We start from the raw sequence: 16,884 nt of genomic DNA, 5'->3' as shown, positions 1-16,884 counted from the left end.
TTGGTCCTAAGAATAGGCCCCACTAACTGCCCAAACCCCACCCCTGCTTAGGCCCCACCCTCCACAGCCAAGGTCTTTTCCACCTTTTTCTTTTTTTTTCTCCTCCTCTTTTACTATTGTGGTTCTGTTTTACCTTCTGGTTATTGTTTCATCTATATTTTTATTCTTATATTCTTTCTAATACATCTGTTAGTGTTTCCTAGCTTAATTTTATTTTTTACTTCGTTACTGGTTTGTTTATTTTGTTGTTATTGTTGTTGTTTTGCCACCCCGTGCAGCTTGCAGGATCTTGGTTCATGAGCCGGGGGTCAGGTCAAAGCTCCCGCAGTGGGAGCTCTGAGTATGCACCACTGGACTAACAGGGAAACTCAGACCCCAGGGAATATTCATCAGAGTGAAGTCTCCTGGAGGTCCTCATCTCAGCACCAAGACCCAGCTATCCCCAACAGCCTACAAACTGCAGTGTTGGAAACCTCACACCAAACAACCAGTAAGACAGGAACACAATCCCAATCATAAAAAAAAAAAAAAAAAAGAGAGCGACAGCAAAAAAAAATATGTCACAGATGAAGGAGCAAGGTAAAAACCTACAAGACCAAAAAAGAATTCAGAGTAATGATAGTAAATATGATCCAGAATCGTGGAAATAGAATGGAGGCATGGACTGAGAAAATACAAGAAATGTTTAACAAAGATCTAGAAGAACAAAAGAACAAACAGAGATGAACAACACAATAACTGAAATGAAAAATACACTAGAAGGAATCAATAATAGGATAACTGAGGCAGAAGAACGTATAAGTGAGCTGGAAGACAAAATGGTGGAAATAACTGCTGAGGAGCAGAATAAAGAAAAAGGAATGAGAAGAACCAAAGACAATCTCAGAGACCTCTGGGACAACACTAAACGCACCAACATTCGAATTATAGGGGTCCCAGAAGAAAAAGAAAAAGAGAAAGGGTCTGAGAAAATATTTGAAGAGATTATAGTGGGAAACTTCCCTAACAATGGGAAAGGAAATAGTCACTCAAGTCCAGGAAGGAGAGAGAATCCCATACAGGATAAATCCTAGGAGAAACACACCAAGACACATATTAATCAAACTAACAAAAATTAAATTCAAAGAAAAAACATTAAAAGCAGCAAGGGAAAAACATACAAGGGAATCCCCATAAGGTCATCAGCTGATTTTCCAGCAGAAACTCTGCAAGCCAAAAGGGAGTGGCACGATATATTTAAAGTGATGAAAGGGAAGAAACTACAACCAAGATTAGTCTACCCGGCAAATATCTCATTCAGATTCAACAGAGAAATCAAAAGCTTTACAGACAAGCAAAAGCTAAGAGAATTCAGCACCACAAAGCCAACTTTACAACAAATGCTAAAGGAACCTCTCTAGGTAGGAAACACAAGAGAAGAAAAAGACACACAAAAACAAACCCAAAACAATTAAGAAACTGGTAATATGAACATACATATCGATAATCACCTTGAATGTAAATGGATTAAATGCTCCAACCAAAAGACACAGACTGGCTGAATGGATACAAAAGCAAGACCCATGTCTATGCTGCCTACAAGAGACCCACTTCAGACCTAGGGACTCATACAGAGAGAAAGTGAAGGGATGGAAAAAGATATTCCATGCAAATAGAAATCAAAAGAAAGCTGGAGTAGCAATACTCATATCAGATAAAATAGACTTTAAAATAAAGACTGTTATAAGAGATAAGGAAGGACACTACATAATCATGAAGGGATCAATCCAAGAAGAATATATAACAATTATAAATGTTTATGCACCCAACATAGGAGCATCTCAATACATAAGGCAAATGGTAACAACCATGAAAGGGGAAATTGACAGGAACACAATAATAGTAGGGGACTTTAACACCCCACTTACACCAATGGACAGATATCCAAACAGAAAATAAATAAGGAAACACAAGCCTTAAATGACACAATAAACCACACAGATTTACTTGATATTTATAGAACATTCCACCTGAAAGTGGCAGAATACACTCTCTTCTCAAGTGCACATGGAACATTCCCCAGGACAGTTCACATCTTGGGTCACAAATCAAACCTTGGAAAATTTATGAAAATTGAAATCACATCAAGCATCTTTTCTGACCACAATGCTATGAGACTGGAAATCAATTACAGGAAAATAAACTATAAAACACACAAATACATGGAGGCTAAACAGTGTGCTACTAAATAACCGAGAGATCACTGAAGAAATCAAAGAAGAAATTTTAAAAATACATAGAAATTAATGACAATGACAACCCAAAACCTATGGGATGCAGCAAAAGCAGTTCTAAGAGGGAAGTTTATAGCAATTCAATCTCACCTCAAGAATCAAGAAAAATCTCAAATAAACAATCTAACTCTACACCTAAAACAACTAGAGAAAGAAGAAGAAAGAAAACCCAAGGCAGTAGAAGGAAAGAAATCTTAAAGATCAGAGCAGAAATAAATGAAATAGAAATGAAGAAAACAATATCAAAGAACAATAAAACTAAAAGCTGGTTCTTTGAGAAAATCAACAAAATTGATAAATCCTTAGCCAGACTCATCATGAAAAAAAGGTAGAGGATGCAAATCAGTAAAATTAGATATGAAAGAGGAGATATCACAACTGAAACCACAGAAATACAGAGGATTATAAGAGACTACTACAAACAACTATATGCCAATAAAATGGACAACCACGAAGAAATGGACAAATTCTCAGAAAGGTACAATTTCCCAGGACTGAACCAGGAAGAATCAGAAAATACAAACAGACCTATCACAAATAATGAAATTGAAACTGTAGTTAAAAATCTTCCAAAAAATAAAAGTCCAGGACCAGACGGCTTCACAGGTGACTTCATGATCATCTCAATAGATGCAAAAAAACCTTTTGAGAAAATTCAACACCCACTTAAGATAAAACTCTCCAGAAAATGGGCATAGAGGGAACCTACCTCAACATAATAAAGGCCATATATGACAAACCCACAGCAAACATCATTCTCAATGGTGAAAAACTGAAAGAATTTCCACTAAGATCAAGAACAAGACAAGGATATCCACTCTTGTCACTCTTATTCAACATAGTTTTGGAAGTCCTAGCCATGGTTATCAGAGAAGAAAAAGAAATAAAATGAATACAAATTGGAAAAGAAGAAGTATAACTGTCACTATTTGCAGATGACATGATACTATACATAGAAAATTCTGAAGATGCCACCAGAAAACTACTAGAACTAATCAATGAATTTGGTAAGGTTTCATGATACAAAATTAATGCACAGAAATCTCTGGTATTCCTATACACTAACAACAAAAGACCAGAAAGAAATTAAAGAAACAATCCCATTTACCATCACAACAAAAAGAATAAAATACCTAGGAATAAACCTACCTAAGGAGCCGAAAGACTAGTACTCAGAAAACTATAAAACACCGATGAAAGAAATCAAAGTTGACATAAACAGATGGAGAAATATACCATATTCTTGGATTGGGAGAATCAATATTGTGAAAATGACTATACTACCCAAAGAAATGTACAGATTCAATGCAATCCCTATCAAACTACCAATGGCATTCTTCACAGAATAAGAACAAAAATTTAACAATTCGTATGGAAACACAAAAGACCCCAAATAGCCAAAACAATCTTGAAAAAGAAAAACAGAGCTGGAAGAATCAGGTTCCCAGACTTCAAATTATACTACAAAGCTACAGTAATCAGGACAGTATTATACTGGCACAAAAACAGAAATAGAAATCAATGGTACAGGATAGAAAGCCCAGAGATAAACCCACGCACATATGGTCACCTAATTTACGACAAAGGAGACAAGAACATACAGTGGAGAAATGACAGCTGCTTCAATAAGTGGTGCTGGGAAAACTGGACAGCTACGTGTAAAAGAATGAAAGTAGAACACTACCTAACACCATACACATAAATAAACTCAAAATGGATTAATGATCTAAATGTAAGACCCGGCACTATAAAACTCTTAGAGGAAAACATAGGAAAAACACTCTTTGACATAAACCACAACAAGATCTTTTTGATCCACCTCCTACAGTAATGAAAATAAAAACAAAAATAAACAAATGGGACCTAATGAAACTTAAACGCTTTTCCACAGCAAAGGAAACCATAGCAAGATGAAAAGACAACCCTCAGAATGGGAGAAAATATTTGCAAATGAAACAATGGACAAAGGATTAATCTCCAAAATATACAAACAGCTCATGGAGCTCAGTATCATAAAAACAAACAACCCAATCCAAAAATGGGTGGAAGACCTAAATAGACATTTCACCAAAGAAGACATACAGATGGCCAAGAGGCACATGAAAAGATGCTCAACATCACTAATTATTAGAGAAATGCAAATCAAAACTACAATGACATATCACCTTGCACGGGTCAGAATGGCATTATCAAAAAATCTACAAACAATAAATGCTGGAAATGGTGTGGTGAAAAGGGAACCCTCCTGCATTGTTGGTGGGAATGTAAATTGATACAACCACTATGGAGAACAGTATGGAGGTTCCTTAAAAACCTAAAAATAGAACTACCATATGACCCAATAATCCCACTATTGGGCATATACCCTGAGAAAACCATAATTCAAAAAGAGACGTGTACCACAGTGTTCACTGCAGCACTATTTACAATAGCCAGGACATGGAAGCAACCTAAATGTCCATTGACAGATGAATAGATAAAGAAGATGTGGTACATATATACAATGGAATATTACTCAGCCTTAAAAAGAAATGAAATTGAGTTATTTGTAGTGAGCTGGATGGGCCTAGAGTCTGTCATACAGAGTGAAGTAAGTCGGAAAGAGAAAAACAAATACCATATGCTAACACATATATATGGAATCTAAAAAAAAAAAATTGTTCTGAAGAACCTAGGGGCAGGACAGGAATAAAGGGGTAGACATAGAGAATGGACTTGAGCACACGGGGTGGGAGGGGGAAACTGGGGTGAAGTGAGAGTAGCATCGACATATGTACACTACCAAATGTAAAATAGCTAGTGGGAAGCAGCCACATAGCACAGGGAGATCAGCTCAGTGCTTTGAGATGACCTAGTGGGTGGGATAGGGAGGGTGGGAGGGAGGCTCAAGCGGGGGGATATGGAGATATATGTATGCATATGGCTGATTCACTTTGTTGTACAACAGAAACTAACACAGTATTGTGAAGCAATTATACTCCAATAAAGATCTATTAAAAAAAAAGAAAAATACAATAGCTGAAAATAAAATTCGACAGAAGCACTCAATAGATTTGCATCAGTAGAACAATCAATGAACTTGAAGGTAAATAAATTGAAATTATCCAATCTGAGGAAATGGGGTGGGGAAAGAATTTTAAAAAATACAGAGTCTTACAGTCATCTAGGACATCATCAACAATAACGTGAATAATGGGAGTTGCAGAAGAAGGAAGAAAGAGGAAAGGAACAGAGGATAATATTTAAAGAAATATGGTTGAAAACTTCCCAAATTGGATGAAAACCATTAATCTACACATCCAAGAACTTCTACAAACTTCTAGTAGGATGAAGTCAAAAAGAACCATACCTAGACATATCATTATCATATTGTTGAAAGAAGAAAGGAAGGAAGCAAGGAAGCAAGGAAGGAAGGAAGGAAGGAAGGAAGGAAGGAAGAAAGAAAGAAAGAAAGAAAAAGAAATATCTTAAAAGCAGCAAGAGAGAAGTGATTCATTGCTTACAAGGGAGCCTCAATAAGATTAACAGTTGATTTCTCATCAGAAATCATGGCGGCCAGAAGGCAGTGGAATAACATATTCAAGGTGCTGAAAGAAAAACAAATAGAAAAACCTGATAACCAGGAATCTATAGCCAGAAAAATTATTCCTCATAAAAGAGGGAGAAATTAAGAGATTCCCAGATAATAAAAAACTGAGAGAATTTGTTGCTAGATCTTCCATACAAGAAATATTAATTGAAATCTTTCAGGCTGAAATGAAAGAATACTAGACATAATGCAAATTCACATGAGGAAAAAAAAAGACAATATAAATGTATTATTGTTTTTAACTCCACTTTTCTCCTACCTGATTGAAAAAACAACTGCATAGACCAATAATTATAAATCTGTGTTTATAGGCATACAATGTAAAGATGTGTAAGTTGTAAAAATAGCAGCATAAAGAGGCGATAGGAATGAAGCCATACAGGAGCCAAGTTTTTGTAAATTGTATTAGGTCTGCTTAGGTTGCCATAACAGACTGTACTAGGTGGCTAAACAACAGAAATCTATTTTCTCACAGTCCTAAAGGCTAGAAGTACAAGATCAAGGTGGCATCAGAATTGGTTTCTGGTGAAGCTTCTCTTCCTGCCTTGTAGACAGCTACCATCTCACTGTGTCCTCACATATCATTTACTCTGTATACACAGGGAGAAAGCCCTCTGGTGTCTCTTCCTCTTTTTATAAGGATACCAGTCCTATCAAATCAGGAACCGACTCCTATGAACTTACTTAACCTTAATTACCTCCTTAAAGGCCCTTTATCCAAATACAGTTACATTGGAGGTTAGGCCTTCAAAATATGAATTTTGGGGAGATACAATTCATTCAGTTCATAACATATACTATTGAAATTAAGTTACTGTAAATCTGAACTAGACTGTTTAAATGAGAATGTTAATCCCTATGGCAACCCCTAAGAAAATAACTCAGAATAGTAGAAGAGACAAAGGAATTAAAATAGTATTCTACAAAAAATATTTTTAACATAAAAGATGGCATTATGGAGGAATGAGGAACAATAAAATTTATTAGACATAGAGAAAACAAATAATAGAATGCAGACATAAGTCCTGCCTTATCAATAATCTGATTTAATGTAACTAGATTAAACTCTTCAATTAAAAAGCATAGATTGGCAGAATGTATTTAAAAATGATCAAACTAAGCCTGGAATTTGCTGAGCTTATGGTCCAGAGGCAATTCTCCTTTCCCAAGCATGTTCTGCTTTCCATCCAGAATGAATTTTTGATCTCTCCAGTCCTTCAGTTACACATTGAAAACTCTATAATCCTCTAGTTGCCCTTTTTACCACGACTGGAAAAAAGATTAGAACTACATCTAGCATCCACTCAAAGAAATTCTCTTATCCTAGGTCACTGTTACAATTAGTTCTCATTCAGTTGTATTATCTCTTATCTATCCTGCCATGTATGTATGTCTGTATGCATGTATATAACATATATCGAAAGATACAATAAAACTGCATTCTTTATCCCCTGGGCCCATCTTAAAAAAAATGATCAATCTATATGCTATCCACAAAAGACACACTTTAGGTTCAGAAATACAAATTAGTTGAAAGTAAAAGGTTGGGATTTACTTTCTAGCTGTACCTAAAAATGAACAAATAAGCCAAGTTTCCTCCAAGCACCTAAATAATTTCTAAATATATTACTTACAAAGATTAATTTATTGTTTCAGTCTTACTAGTTTCTGTATCTTAAAACTGTTCAGTGTTACTTATCCCATCCTTATATTACACATCCACTGATAACCCAGGATTTTCAGAAGAGAGTGGAATAGAAGAATCTTTAAAGTTTTTTTTTAAAATAAATTTATTTATTTAATTTATTTATTTTTTGTTGCATTGGGTCTTCATTGCTGCATGTGGGCTTTCTCTAGTTGCAGTGTGCAGGGGCTACTCTTCATTGTGATGCACGGGCTTCTCATTGTGGTGGCTTCTCTTGTTGAGGAGCACGGGCTCTAGGCACACAGGCTTCAGTAGTTGTGGCATGCGGGCTCTAGAGCACAGGTTCAGTAGTTGTGGCCCACAGGCTTAGTTGCTCTGCAGCATGTGGGATCTTCCCGGACCAGGGCTCGAACCATGTCCCCTGCATTGGTAGGTGGATTCTTAACCACTGTGCCACCAGGGAAGCCCAGAATCTTTAAAGTTTAGATATACACACGTATATCACATCCACTCACCCCCCTCCACCTCCCCACACAAATGAAGTACAGGACAAATGGGAGTAGAAGAACTAAAATATCTTTTTCAAAAATAAATATTTGAGAGATTCAAATGGCAGAGGAGTAGGAGGACGTGGAGTTCATCTCTCTCCATGGACACATCAGGAATACATCTATAGATTCAACAATTCTCACAGAACACTGGCTGAAAACTAGAGAAGACCTTGGACACCGGAAAGGGCTATAAAGATCCCTGCATAACTGGGTAGGATGGAAAAAAGAAGGGAGAAGGAGGAGGTGAGAAAGCAGGACAGGACCTGCACCCCAGGGCAGGGGAGCTGAAGCAGATGAGAGATTCCTGAAACTCTTTCCAACAGCCGTACAAGCTGCAGATTAAATCCCCATGATCAGCTAGGTAGACCCTGCGTCTATGGAATATTTGAGTAGGCAATGAGTGTTCCCACAAATGAGAATGGTCTAGTTCTGGCAGCTGTGGACTTTGGGGGCAGCACATGCAGGAATTGGGCCAGATCAGAGTCTGAGGTGTCCCCAGAGTGCCCACATCAGGTCCAGAGACCAGCCCAGAGACAGAGGAGAGCCTCTTGGGGAGGCAGAGGTGGGCTGTGGATCATGGCGTGTTCAAGGACACTTATAGCAGAGACCCCAGGGAAACACAATTATTACTATTAATTTTATTATGTTTTGATTCATTCTGTCGTTGGTTCTGGCTTTTTTTTTTTTTTGGTCTTTCTTTTTTAATTTTTTTGTGTTGTTTTAGTAATTTTTTTATTTAGTCTTTTGGGATCTCCATGTTTTGTAACATATTTTTTATTTTTTAAATATATTTCTATTTTTACTTTGCTTTTCTGTTGTACTGTGTTCTTTCCCTTTTTTCTTCTTCTTTTGCTTTAATATATTTTAAATATTTTTTTATATTTCCATTTCTACTTTGCTCTCTTGCTGTGCTGTGTTTTTTTCCTTTTTATTTTATCTTATTAATTTTTTCTTTAATCATTTTTATCGGTTTGTTCTGTTTCCTTGCTTTATTCTTCAGTTGGCACACTGCTTTGGTTTTGTTTTTAGGTTATGTGTTTTTGTTAGTTTTAATCCTAATTGTCTGATTTCGTTTTTGAGTTCTATTTGTCTGGTTGTTCTCATGCTTTCTGTTTTATCTGGTTCTGTTTTGTTTCTTTTACGTGTGTGTGTTTCCTTGTTTCTGTTTTTGTTTGTTTGATTTTTTTTTTTTACCATTTCTCTGGGGTTTTGTTTGTCTTTTTTATTTCCTTTAATATATTTTCTGTTTTTTTTTATATTTCTATTTCTACGTTGCTTTTCTGTTCTGTCTTCTTTCCCCTTACTCTTTTTCTTTTCTTTTTAATCATTTCTGTCAGTTTGTTTTGTTTCTTTGCTTCATTCTTCAGTTGGCACTCTGCTTTGGTTTTGTTTTTTGTTTTTGTGTTTTGTCAGTTTTCTTTTTAATTGTTTCATTTCATTCTTGGGTTCTTTTGTTTGTCTGGTTGTTCTCTTACTTTTTGACTTATTTGGTTCTGTTTTCGTTTCTTTTGTGTGTGTGTGTTTCCTTGTTTCTATTTTTGTTTGTTTGATTTTACTTTTTACCATTTGTCTGGGGTTTTGTTAGTTTTTTTTTTTTTTAATCCCCTTTATTGCCAGGATGAGTGACTTGTGACGTCTTGCTTCCTCTACCGGAAGTTGGGCCTGAGGCTCTGGGGTGGGAGTACCGAGTCCATGACACTGGGCCACTAGAGAATTCCCAGCTCCAGGGAAGATTAATCGCTGAGAGCTCTCACGGAGGCCTCTATCTGAATGCAAGACCTGGCTCCACTCAACGGCCAGAAGCTCCCAGCGCTGGACTCCTCACACCAAACAACAAACAAGACAGGAACACAAACCCACCCATTAACACACAGACTACCTAAAGTCATACTAAGCTCAAAGACACCCCAAAACACACCACCTGACACGGCCCTGCTCATCAGAGAGAAAAGACTCAGCACCACCCACCAGAATACAGGCACCAGCCCCTCCGTGATTCAGGAAGCATACACAAGCCACTGTACCAACCTCACCATTGGGGGTAGAGAACAGAAGCCAGAGGAACTACAATCCAGCAGCCTGGGGAAAAGAGACCTCAAATACTGTAAATTATACAAAATGAGAAGACAGAGAAATACCATGCATGCAAAGGAACAAGATAAAAACCCACAAGACCAAATAAATGAAGAGGAAATAGGCAAACTACCTGAAAAAGAATTCAGAGTAATGATAGTAAAGATGATCCAAAATTTCAAAAATAGAATAAACACAAGAAATGTTCAACAATGACCCAGAAGGACTAAAGAGCAAACAAACAGTAAAGAATAACAGAATAACTGAAATTAAAAATACTCTAGAAGGAATCAATAGCAGAATAACTGAGGCAGAAGAATGGATAAGTGAACTGGAAGATAAAATGGTGGAAATAACTGCCAAGGAGAAGAATAAAGAAAAAAGAATGGAAAGAATGGAGGACAGTCTCAGAGAACTCTGGGACAACATTAAGTGCACCAACATTCGAATTATAGGGGTCCCAGAAGAAGAGAAAAAGAAAGGGTCTGAGAAAATATTTGAAGACATTATCATTGAAAACTTCCCCAACATGGGAAAGGAAATAGCCACCCAAGTCCAGGAAGAGCAGAGAGTACCATACAGGATAAATACAAAGAGAAACATGCTGAGACACGTATTAATCACACTAACAAAAATTAAACACAAAGAAAAAATATTAAAAGCAGCAAGGGAAAAGAATCAAATAACATACAAGGGGAACCCCATAAGGTTAACAGCTGATCTTTCAGCAGAAACTCTACAGGCCAGAGGGAGTGGCAAGATATATTTAAAGTGATGAAAGGGGAAAGCATACAACCAAGATTACTCTACCCAGCACGGATCTCATTCAGATTTGACAGAGAAATTAAAAGTTTTACAGACAAGCAGAAGTTAAGAGAATTCATCAACACCAAACCAGTTTTACAACAAATGCTAAAGGAACTTCTCTTGGCGGGAAACACAAGAGGAAGAAAAGACCTACAAAAACAAACCCAAAACAATTAAGAAAATGGTAATACGAACATATATATTGATAATAACTTTGAATGTAAATGGATTAAATGATCCAACAAAAAGACACAGACTGGCTGAATGGATACAAAAACAAGACTCATATCTATGCTGTCTACAAGAGATCCTCTTTAGACCTAGGGACACATACAGACTGAAAGTGAGGGGATGGAAAAAGATATTCCATGCAAATAGAAATCAAAAGAAAGCTAGAGTCACAATACTCATATCAGACAAAATAGACTTTAAAATAAAGACTGTTACAAGAGACAAGGAAGGACACTACATAATGATGAAGGGATCAATCCAAGAAGAAGATACAACAATTGTAAATATCTATGCACCCAACATAGGAACACCTCAATACATAAGGCAAATGCTAACAACCATAAAAGGAGAAATCAAGAGTAACACAGTAATAGTAGGTGACTTTAACACCCCACTTACACCAATGGACAGATCATCTGAACACAAAATATATAAGGAAACACAAGCTTTAAATGACACATTAGACTAGATGGACCAAATTGACATTTCTAGGACAATCCATCCAAAAACAACAGAATACACTCTTCTCAAGGTCACCTGGAACATTCTCCAGGATAGATCACATCTTGGGTCACAAATCAAGACTCAGTAAATTTAAGGAAATTGAAATCATATCAAGCATCTTTTCCAACTACAATGCTATGAGACTAGATATCAACAACAGGAAGAAAATGGTAAAAAATACAAACACATGAGGCTAACCAATACACTACTAAACAACCAAGAGATCACTGAAGAAATCAAAAAATGCCTAGAAACAAATAAAACTGAAAACATGACGACCCGCTCTTATGGGATGCAGCAAAAGCAGTCCCAAGAGGGAAGTTTATAGCTATACAATCATACCTCAAGAAACAAGAAAAATCTCAAATAAACAACCTAACCTTACACCTAAAGCAATTAGAGAAAGAAGAAGAACAACAACAAAAGAGCCCCAAAGTTAGCAGAAGGAAAGAAATCATAAAGATCAGAGCAGAAATAAATGAAAGAGAAATGAAGAAAACAAGAGCAAAGATCAATAAAACTAAAAGCTGGTTCTCATAATTCAAAAAGAGTCATGTACCAAAATGTTCATTGCAGGTCTATTTACAATAGCCAGGACATGGAAGCAACCTAAGTGTCCATCAACAGATGAATGGATAAAGAAGATGTGGCACATATATACAATGGAATATTACTCAGCCATAAAAAGAAACGAAATTGAGTTATTTGTAGTGCGGTGGATGGACCTAGAATCTGTCATACAGAGTAAAGTAAGCCAGAAAGAGAAAATCAAATACCATATGCTAACACATATATATGGAACCTAAGGGGAAAAAAATGGTCATGAAGAACCTAGGGTCAAGATGGGAACAAAGACACAGACCTACTAGAGAATGGACTTGAGGATATGGGGAGGGGGAAGGGTAAGCTGGGACAAAGTGAGAGAGTGGCATGGATATATATACACACTACCAAATGTAAAATAGATAGCTAGTGGGAAGCAGCCACACAGCACAGGGAGATCAACTCGGTGCTTTGTGACCACCTAGAGGGGTGGGATAGGGAGGGTGAGAGGGAGGGAGATGCAAGAGGGAAGAGATATGGGAACATATGTATATGTGTAACTGATTCACTTTGTTATAAAGCAGAAACTAACACACCACTGTAAAGCAATTATACTCCAATAAAGATGCTAAAAAAAAAAGAAAAATAAATAAAACCTGGTTCTTTGAGAAGATAAACAAAATTGATAAACCATTAGCCAGACTCATCAGGAAGAAAAGGGAGAAGACTCAAATCAATAGAATTAGAAATGAAAAAGGAAAAATTACAACTGACAATGCAGAAATACAAAGGATCATGAGAGACTACTACAAGCAACTTTATGCCAATAAAATGGACAACCTGGAAGAAATGGACACATTCTTAGAAAGGTATAACCTTCCAAGACTGAACCAGGAAGAAATAGAAAATATGAACAGACAAATCACAACACTGAAACTGAAACTGGGATTAAAAATCTTCCAACAAACAAAAGCCCAGGACAAGATGGCTTCACAGGCGAATTCTATCAAACATTAGAGAAGAGCTAACACCCATCCTTCTCAAACTCTTCCAAAATATACCAGAGGGAGGAACACTCCCAAACTCATTCTATGAGGCCACCATCACCCTGATCCCAAAACCAGACAAAGATGTCACAAAAAAAGAAAATTACAGGCCAATATCACTGATGAACATAGATGCAAAAATCCTCAACAAAATACTAGCAAATAGAATCCAACATCACATTAAAAGGATCATACACCATGATCAAGTGGGGTTTATCCCAGGAATGCAAGGATTCGTCAATATACGCAAATCAATCAATGTGATAAACCATATTAACAAATTGATGGATAAAAACCATATGATAATTTCAATAGATGCAAAAAAGCTTTTGACACAATTCAACACCCATTTATGATGAAAACTCTCCAGAAAGTGGGCATAAAGGGAACCTACCTCAACATAATAAAAGCCATATATGACAAACCCACATCCAACATCATTCTGAATGGTGAAAAACTGAAAGCATTTCCTCTCAGATCAGGAACAAGACAAGGGTGCTCACTCTCACCAATATTATTCAACATAGTTTTAGAAGTTTTAGTCATGGCAATCAGAGAAGAAAAAGAAATAAAAGGGATCCAAATTGGAAAGGAAGAAGTAAAACTGTCACTGTTTGCAGATAACAAGATACTATACATAGAAAATCCTCAAGATGCCATCAGAAAACTACTAGAGCTAAGCAATGAATTTGGTAAAGTAGTAGGATACAAAATTAATGCACAGAAATCTCTTGCATTCCTATACACTAACAACATAAGATCAGAAAGGGATATTAAGGAAACACTCCCATTTACCTTTACAACAAAAAGTATAAAATACCTAGGAATAAACCTACCTAAGGAGGCAAAAGACCTGTACTCAGAAAACTGTAAAACACTGATGAAAGAAATCAAAGATGACACAAACAGATGGAGAGATATATCATATTCTTGGATTGGAAGAATCAATATTGTGAAATTGACTATAACACCCAAAGCAATCTACAGATTCAATGCAATCCCTATCAAATTACCAATGGCATTTTCCACAGAATTAGATCAAAAAAATTTACAATTTGTATGGAAACACAAAAACCCCCGAATAGCCAAAGCAATCTTGAGAAAGAAAAACAGAGCTGGAGGAATTAGGCTCCCTGACTTCAGACTATAGTACAAAGCTGCAGTAATCAAGGCACTATCTCCAAAGAAGATATACACATTGCCAACAAACACATGAAAGGATGCTCAACATTACTAATCATTAGAGAAATGCAAATCAAAACTACAATGAGGTATCACCTCACACTGGTCAGAATGGCCATCATCAAAAAATCTACAAACAATAAATGCTGGAGAAGGTGTGGAGAAAAGGGAACCCTCTTGCACTGTTGGTGGGAAAGTAAATTGATATAGCCACTATGGAGAACAGTATGGAGGTTCCTTAGAAAACTAAAAATAGAACTACCATATGACCCAGCAATCCCACTCCTGGGCATATACCCTGAGAAAACCATAATTCAAAAAGAGTCATGTACCACAATGTTCACTGCAGCACTATTTACAATAGCCAGAACATGGAAGCAACCTAAGTGTCCATCGACAGATGAATGGATAAAGAAGACATGGCACATATATACAATGGAATATTACTCAGCCATAAAAAGAAACAAAATTGAGTTATTTGTAGTGAGGTGGGTGGACCTAGAATCTGTCATACAGAGTGAAGAAGTCAGAAAGAAAAACGAATAGTGTATGCTAACACATATATATGGAATCTAAAAAAAATGGTTCTGATGAACCTAGGGGAAGTACAGGAATAAAGATGCAGACGTAGAGAATGGACTTGAGGACACAGGGACTGGTAAGCTGGGATGAAGTGAGAGAGTGGCGTGGACATATATACACTACCAGATGTAAAATAGATAGCTGGGAAGCAGCTGCATAGCACAGGGAGATCAGCTCGGTGCTTTGTGACAACCTAGAGGGTGGGATAGGGAGGGTGGGAGGGAGGCTCAAGATGGAGGGTATATGGGAATATATGTATACATATAGCTGATTCACTTTGTTGTACAACAGAAACTAACACAATATTGTAAAGCAATTATACTCCAATAAAGATATTAAAAATAATAATAAAAAATAAAAAAATAAAAGATTGGAAAATACATATTCCATGCACATATTAACCATAACAGAGCTTGAGTGAGTACACTAATATCAGAAAAAAGTAGACTTTAAGACAAAAACTGTAACTAGAGACAAAGAAGGGTATTTATAATGATAAAAATGTCCATCCATCAAGAAGATATAACAATTATAAACATATATACACCTAACAATAGTGCAAAGACTAGCATAATTTAGGGAGAAAAAGACAATTCAATGATAATAATTGGCAACTTCCATACCCCAATTTAATTGATGATTAGGACAACTAGACAGAGTATTAGCAAAAACGAGATGACCTGAACAGCACTATAAACTGACTAGACCTAACAGATACGTACAGAACACTCCTCTTAAAAATAGCAGAACATATATTCTTCTCTAAGCACATGAAACATTCTCCAGGATAGCCAGATGTTAGAACACAAAACAAGTCTCAAAAAATTAAAAAGGAGTGACATCATTCTCTAACCACAATAGAAATTAGAAATCAGCAACAGATATAAATTTGTAAATTCACGAATATGTGACAATTAAATTACATACACCTAAATAACCAGTGTGTCAAAGAAGATATCATAAATGAAGTTAGAAAATACTTTGAGATGAATAGAAGCTAAAGCACAACCATACCATAACTTACGGGCTGCAGCTAAAGCTGTTCTTAAAGGAAAATTTGCAGCTGTAAAAATCTACATTATAAAAGAAGAACAATCTCAAACCAATAACCTAAACTTCCACTTTAGAAAAACTAGAAGAAGAAAAGCAAAATTTGCCATGTTTTGAGAGACAAACCCCACATGTCAAGGATCAGAGAGTGGCCTTTAGGAACTGAGAGTGGTTCTGATCTATAGCTAACAAGAAAATGGATATCTCAGTCATACGACTACAAGGAAATTCACATTTCCAACAACTAATGAGTTTGGAAAAGGATTTTAAATGTGCCTCAGATGACTTTGTAGCCCCTGTAAACACTTTGCTTGCAGCTTTCTGAGACCCTGAGCAGAGAACCCAGCTAGCCTATGCCAAAAATCCTGATCCATAGAAACTGTGAAGTAATAAATGAGTGTGTTTTTAAGCCATATAGAAAGAAAATCAAATTAAATCCAAACAAAGCAGAAAGAATAATAAAATTAGAGCAGAAATTAATGAAATAGAATATAGAAATACAATAGAAAAAAATTAATGAAACCCCAAAGTATGGTCTTTGAAAAGATCAAGAAAATTAGATAGACTAACAAAGGAAAAAATTGAGAAAATTGAAATTACTAAAATTGGTGCAGATATCACTACTAATCTTTTAGAAATAAAAAGGATTAAAAGAGAATAATATGAATAATCAACATAGATAAAAACCTAAGCAGCCTATATGAAATGGAAAAAATCTTAGAAATGCACTAACTACCAATAATGACTTAAGAAGAAATAAAAATCTAATCTATAGACCTATAACAAGTGAAGAGAATGAATTAGTAAC

Source organism: Balaenoptera physalus, assembly GCF_965194825.1.
Source record: "Balaenoptera physalus genome assembly, chromosome: 10".
NCBI classification, from domain to species: domain Eukaryota; kingdom Metazoa; phylum Chordata; class Mammalia; order Artiodactyla; family Balaenopteridae; genus Balaenoptera; species Balaenoptera physalus.
Note: the sequence above shows the minus strand (reverse complement) of the source record.